Consider the following 7,484-nt stretch of genomic DNA (forward strand, 5'->3'; position numbering starts at 1 on the left):
CGTTCCGAGGCTATCCTAGGCGCTCGCGATGCCTGGGCGCTGACGCGCTCGCGCGGAAGGGTGCAGTGGGGTAGCGAGGCTCCGGGGCACAGGCTTTCCCGCGGGGCGAGAGGTCTGTCGGAACTGTCCTTTCCTGCGCTACCTCGCGCCGCTTTGCTTTTCTTTCTTCCAGATTGTCAGGCGTGTTTTGTCCCATCTCCCTCTTCTGGACTCAAGTTGTAACCACAATCACACGACTGCCTAGCTCCCTCATCCGCTCTTCATCTTGCCCCATTGGGGTCCCAGTTGTATTCCAGCAGTTCATAAATTCTTTAAATAATCTGCGGCGAAGCCTGCAAAAGGAAAACAAGGATCTGTACCAAAAGACTTGCTGGTCGTAGTCGGCAGGATTCGAACCTGCGCGGGGAGACCCCAATGGATTTCTAGTCCATCGCCTTAACCACTCGGCCACGACTACTGTTGGTGTTAACTTTGGCAATGAAATCTATGTAGTCTGCACACAAGTATCTACTCCAGTAACAGGTATGTTTAGATCGTGAGGAAAACATTACAAAGCTGCTCTGCCAGATAAGAGCATATTTGAATGTTACGGCTCTAATAATTTTAACTTCTTGAAGGGCTCTTAGAGCATATCCCGTCCAACCTTTTACTCCCCATCAGAAAAAACTGAATTTTAGTAAAATCGCTAAAGTTAGCGTCAGACAACAAGAGGTAAGGAAGAAAGCCTGGTGCTGCTGTACACCTGCTTGCAGAGGTGTGCATTTCCAGGAGGGAACCGGCAACCTTGGGGCCACCGGCCAGCCTCCGGGCTTCCTTGCCGGGCTCCCAGCTCCACCCCTGCCCCTCTCTCTTGGACAGACAGCTCCCAAGGACTCTTTTTACCCACTAGGCACTAAAATGCTGTTGCCCACTGATTTAAATTCACTATGCAGGGCCACACTGTCCCACAGTGCCGTAAAAACACTACTTTGAAAAGTGTGATGCGTGATAAAATGCAAGGTATTGTCATTTCATGGTACTACTGTAAATACTGTGCATACCGAAACCTGAACTTTGAGTATTTCTAACGTGGGATAGCAAAGAGGTTGGCAGTCTTGGAAACTCCGGAGCTAGTTTAATCGAGTTGAATTAGTAGTTTCATTTATTTGGTTTGCTGTTTGTTCAAAATACCTTTAATTTCCCTGAAGAGCAACATGAAGTGGTGTGATGGAGCGAATGTAGAGCCTACCTTTAAATATTCGACTTTTGGGAGCCAGCTGTTAAATGCAATCATTATTAAAAAATTAAATTAAATATGTTAAAAAACAAAAGCAATTCTCAAAATTCACTACAGTCTAGTTATTTCCCTACATTTTACTATAATTTATGCTGTTGAGGTTATTTACATCCATTGTATCTGAAATACTATACAGTGGGTTGTTATTGTGACTCTCTTCCTAACTTCCTGTTAGTGATGTCACTTGGGTAGCTTGGAATCAGGCTTCCTGGGTGTATTTGCGCCAGGGAAATTGCGCATGCTACAAAATACTTTTCTCACTAGAGCTAGTTGTCAAGCACTTACCAGCACATCACTAATGTTTACCATCAGACCAACCTTGAATATTCCCAGCAAGGCAACATTCCCCTTACCTGTCCGGCTGCCCTGGTTATACTTTTGTTTTGTACTAAAACAAAAGCTTTGTTTTAGCTGTCAGAATCCTAGCATATTGTATGACTTCCCACTCAATATTTTAAAGTTTTGTTTTGTTTTTCCCTAACTTGCTTTGCTGGGTGATGGTACTTGGAACTGGCCTCCAAAAAAAGACAGGAATAAGCCACTTGATACTGAAATTGCCCTTGCAATATGGTTCTGGGGGAGTTATGCATAGTTGCCATACAGTTTAATAGGCTTAAATTAATAATTTGATTTTTCTCTAGAAAAGATGAAATCTGAGGTATACCACCAGTGGCTGAAAGAATCTTTTAGCATGTAGAAGATTTGCATGAAGGACTATGAAAAGATAAAAGAGGAAATGTTTCTAGTTGTGTGTTTTGTTTACATGAATATTGGAAAAAATTGGAGCTTGTTTCCTTCTTCCACTCCCACTCCGGTTTTAATAGAATATCATGTGTAGATCATCCAGAGGTTTGGTGTTTTGAGAATTTCACTTACAGCTTGTTCAACTCTTCATTGCGTCTTCTGACCTCAGTTGTGTTGTCTTTCCGGTTTGCGTTAGAGTGAGAAAAGTCAAGTTCAGTGTCTGCAGTGAGAAATGCCACATATCACATATGTGTATGGCTGTATGATAAATGGGAAGATGATAGCATACTATTAAAAATCTGCAGGGAGTTCCCTGGTGGCCTAGTGGTTAGGATTTCAAGCTTTACTGCTGTGGCCCAGGTTTAGTCCTTGGTGGGGTAACTGAGATCCCACAAGCCACAGCGGCAGAAAAAAAAAAAAAAAAACTCCAGATGTCAGGAGTGATACCAGGTGAACTTCAGCGGCCTCTAAGCAATGGAGGTGGATGTACATGATGAATGTATACTTGGCTTTGGAAGAGTCTGCGTTCGTGCAAATCATATTAGAAGATAATTTTTAAAAATATTATATATTCCTTTGGTCTTTTTGTTTTCCGAAGTGAAGAATCTTATTTATTCTCTCTATAATTGTTAATATGTGTAGACAATGATGTGAATCCTTGTCCCTTAACTCTTTCCCAGTCTTGGAAAGCATGCCGAGCGTCAGATGTTTCATAAAGGAGTATAGCCAAGAGTCTTCAGACAATACAATTATTGAACATGGTAAAAGTGGCGTGCTGTGTATTGTTACATCTACTTAGCATTCCAAGGAAGTATTTTAGGGAAAAGGTGTCCATAATAAGGAAACAAAGCCCCGTTGACTTTCCCAAGTAACTGAAGACTGCTCGGAACCTGCCTTCTTGCTAGCACTGTTCTAAATGAGTTAGAGGCGGTGATACAGCTGGTCTGTTGTCACACACAGCTCCAGTGCAACCCCTTCAGTTACAAGGTGTTTTATAGTCCTCCTGGCTGTTCACGCAATGAATTGCAAGGCCTCTTTGGATTCCCATGTGCTTGGGTTTAATTTTTCCCAGCCCTGCTTTTCTCTCCACACATCATAGACCTTCTAAATAGATACCCACCGCTGGGCAGTGACAGTGGCGTGAGTGTGAGGGGAGGCATCTTCACAGAACATTCGCCAGCTTCCCAGCAGCTAATGCTATAGAAGAAATGGAAATAGCATTGGGGGCAGCTCTGATTCTCTTAAGTGGTCCTGAGTTAGGCCTTGATGCCGTGTAGGTAAATTCAGTCCATACCACGCAGAATATTTATTGGAATTTGTACATTCATCTCTCACAGCTGTGGAGAGTTTAGACTAGTCACAACTCTCACTGGGATACTATCATCTTTGTAATTTGAAAAAGGATCAGGAGCCTGCAGGCTTGGAACATCTTGAGAAAGCTCTGGCCCTGAAATACATCATCACACGTGGGGGACACCACTTGCGGCATCATCGCAGAGAGCTTAAGAATGCCGAAATCAAGTACTTCTCTGGCGTGATTTCAAATGGCCTGAGAAGTCTGAGAACTGTTTTTTTTTTTAACTGCAAAACAGATTCTTTCCTCTTCCATCAACCCCGTTGCTGTCAATGTGTCCAGTGTTAGGTGCCAGAAATGAGCGTAGCCTCTTAACAATAACAATGCCAAGGTTAACACGGCCGCCGGGGGCTCTCTCAAAAATCTATTAGGGTGTATTTGGATCCACAGACACGTTCTGAAGACGTGCACCTCTTTAGTCTTTCTAGCCTAAGTACATTTCTCTTTGGCAGCCTGGACAAAACCTGTCACTTTCTTGCCAGACCTTCTCATGCTTTCAGGCCCCTTGGCCACTATTTTTCATGGACCCCCATGTGTCCATATGGTAGGGCTAGGCTCAAAGTTGGTATTTGGAAAGCAACCTCTGACAGCACAGAGGCCTGGTGAACTATAGTCATTTGTTCAAAAGGCCAGTACTCACAGATGTGCTCTAAGAGGGTAATACAATTTTTGATCCCACCCAAATGGATATTTTATCACCATGCACATAGCAACCAACAAACAGATCAGCCCGAAGAGGCAAGTGCTAATGTATGTGGCGCAAACCCATTATCCCTCTGAGGAGTCAGTAGTCGAGCCTTTGTTTGAGGCTTTGACGTTAAAATAATTTTTTCACTTCTGTAGTTCTGTGAGTCCAACTCCCTCTTCCCTCCTCCTATCATTGTTTCATATCATTTTTTGCTTTATGATTTTCAGCCTTCAGAAAGTTAAACCTGATTCAAGCAAAAGAAAAAAGGGATCAGTTGAAGAACCATGTGGGGCAGTAGGAATTTCAGCTAGGCGTTATAACGAAAGCAAAGTGAGAACCAAATGGATGGAGGCCATCAGAAATGTCTCACAGGCTGGGGCTTAGGTTTAGTGCCTCGTAGTCTTCTGTGTCCCCGATTGGCCACAATGCCTCTTCGGAAGGAGACCAGGGTTTTAAGCTGACCAGTTTGCTCTATTTCCTCAGTCACACTTCCACCTATCAATCAATCTTTATAGCTTTAAAAAAGATGCCCGTAGGTTTCTGAAAATCAAAAGCTCTCCACCTACATGAAAAGCTCACAGAAGTCCCTAAGGATAAAGCCAACAGAACTGTCTCCCTTACAGTGAACTGCCCAAGGAATATTATAGGGGGATGGAAAGGACTTTAGTGATTGTGTATAAAATTCTTTCATTTTACAGACAAAGCAGTTAAGGCCAGAGAAGTGAAGCAATTTAGAAATTCTTTAATTAAGAGATTTTCATTGCAACCATTACATTGTCTTATTTCATAATCATGCTTGTTATCCTGGATAATACTGTTTTTAGTGGCTATAAAATTAATGATATAAATTTAATATCAGATTGCCACATTTTGGAATCCTTTCATGGCTGGATTGACCGTATCAATAAAAGCTATTTTATCCCCTCTAGTTCTTTGTCTCTGATTGTCTGTGTCATTTGGAGGTACCCACTGCTCTGTAGTTTTAAGTGATTATGTCTAGACCTCATATTGCATATGAGGACACAAACTCCTGAAGGACAGGGGCTGGAACTGATGCATATTTGTTTCTCCTGTAGTGCCTAGGAAGGTGGGGGAGAAGTGTGGCTTTTGAGAACATTTAAATTGAAATCCTCTTATCATACTATTTTTGGGGACTAGGAAATCCCCACTGTATGCTAACAGTGAGGCTGACTCAACGACCTGTGAATTAGAAGCCTGTAGAGATGCTAAGGTCTTCCTTTCCCCATTCCTGCTAATATGGGCACAGAATGGTCTGTTCAAGCCACAGAAGCTCTCGGCTGAAGGAGAATGAGTCTTCTGAGCATGCAGGGAGGTCTCAGCTCCAGGAGAGGCTGTGGAAGCTACAGAGGAGGGCCAGAGCAGACCTTGAGCTCACCTCTGCACCCCCAGTGCTGGCATGTGCCTGGCCTTTGAATGAAGGGGCAGATTCCTTCCATAGAAGGAGCAGCATATTTTCTGGCCTTTTGTTTTTTTTCTTATGAAATGGACATCGTCTCAGACTGCACGCAGTCATATTCTGTGAGATATTTATCATTTATTGGCAGAACATCTCTGATTGCTCTGTCAGTTCCTGTTTGCCCTGCTTGGTTGTGGGTACTGAAATATCCCGCCTGCAGGATGAACCCCACCAGCCCCTGAGCCACCCCAGGACTTGCTCACTCTTCTTCATCATGGTTAGATCTGGAATTAGTCTGGGATGGCCTGAGTCTGATATCCAGTGAGCAAAATGCCACATTGATGTCTGCCCCATGAACCCCTGTGTGATGGACTTCTACTTTTAGATTGAAATCCATTTCTGTTCTTGGGCTGAAACTTTGTCCAAACCCCAAACCCTTGTCCAGGGCTCTAGTAGTTTCCTAGGGCTTCCAAAGATAAATTGCTACAAACTTGGTGGATTAAAATAATAGAAATTTATTCTCTCAGTACTGAAGGCCAGAAGTCTGAAATCAAGATGTGGGCAGGACCACACTCCCTCTGAAGGTTCCAAGGGACAATCTGTTCCTTGCCTCTTCCAGCTTCTGGTGGCTCTTAGCATTCCTTGACTTCTGGCCTCATCACTCCAATCTCTGCATCCGTCTTGACATAGCCTTCCCTGTGTGTCTTCTCTGTGTGTCTATTTTATGAGGATCCATCTGATTGCCTTTTGGACTCACCCAGATTATCCAGGATAAGCCCTTCCTTTCAAGATCCTAAAGTTAATCACGTCTGTAAAGATCCCTTTTCCAAATAACGTAACATTAATAGATTCCAGGGATTTGACATGGATATCTTTTGGGGGGGGGGTCATTACTTAGTTTACAAAGGCCCTGATATCTCCTGGCCCATGTTGGCCCCTCCTCCTGGGAGATGGGCCCCTTGTCTTTCTTGTGTCTGGCTAAGGTTAAGTTTCAACATGAATGAGTCTGTCTGGAATTCTGTCACCCACTTGACAGTATCTCCACAGCTGTGGACACATCTTGCGAGTATCTCCACAGCTCCCATGTTCTTACTGCCTTTCCAGGCCTCCAGTTCTAGCCCCTTGGGTATAAGTGTCAGGCTGGATCAGATCCAAGCTTGCCTTTAAATAATGTGATTTTGCCTGGTGGACTCCTTTCCCACAAATAAGCCCAAGGGCAGGTCAGTTCTCTTAGCCTGAGTCGTACTGGAATGGTTTCCATCCTCTTGTCAGCCTGGCATTGAGATCTCAGCATGCCTCATGGCAATGCCTGTGTCAGGTATAGTATTCTCATGTCTGTAGTATAATTTATTACACACCTGCCATATTCTGAGCTCTTTGTATAACTTATTTTATTTAATTGTCACATGTGAAGAAATAGGGACAGAGAGCTAAAGTTACTTGCCCAAGGTCAAACAACCTGGGTTTTGAAATTGGGTCTAACTGCAAAATTCATGTTCATTTTTTTGTGCCATACTATATTTTTTGTGTTTTCATTATTTATCTTAAGGTTATCTTCTCTCCTCTCATGGCTAGTGATATCCTTAGCTTTCTATGGTATAATCAACTAAAATACAAATTTAAAAAGATAACTTTCTTAATCTAAAGGAAACATAATTTAATGAAAGGCAGCGTACTAATGGTGGTAAACGTGTGGCTTTAGAAGTCACATGGGCCTTGGTTGCAGTCTCACTTCCCCAGTTTACTAGCTGAGGATGGGGGTACTTGAAGGCATTCTTTATCTTCTCTGTCAGTTTCTTCATATGTTAAAAAATGGGGTTAGTAATACAGTAATGGCCTGGCAAGGATGTTGAGAGGGTTGAATGGGAGCCCAAGGTGGAGGCGACAGAATTGCAGAGCTACTAAGAGAGCAGGACAGCCTCTAACAATGAGCCCAGTGGAAAAGACCATCTTTATGGCCTAGCACCTCTCTGGGCTTGCCTAATGTTTTCTGTCCAAAGTCAGG

At 43.3% G+C, this 7,484-nt stretch overlaps 1 non-coding gene across 1 annotated transcript; it reads right to left on the reverse strand.

The window, feature by feature from the left end:
* Positions 1 to 375: 375 nt before the first annotated feature.
* On the reverse strand, positions 376 to 457 carry TRNAS-AGA (transfer RNA serine (anticodon AGA)). The gene has a single exon. It is a non-coding gene; the product is annotated as a tRNA-Ser (tRNA).
* Positions 458 to 7,484: the final 7,027 nt, after the last annotated feature.

Source organism: Eubalaena glacialis, chromosome 17 (genome assembly GCF_028564815.1).
Source record: "Eubalaena glacialis isolate mEubGla1 chromosome 17, mEubGla1.1.hap2.+ XY, whole genome shotgun sequence".
Lineage (NCBI taxonomy): Eukaryota > Metazoa > Chordata > Mammalia > Artiodactyla > Balaenidae > Eubalaena > Eubalaena glacialis.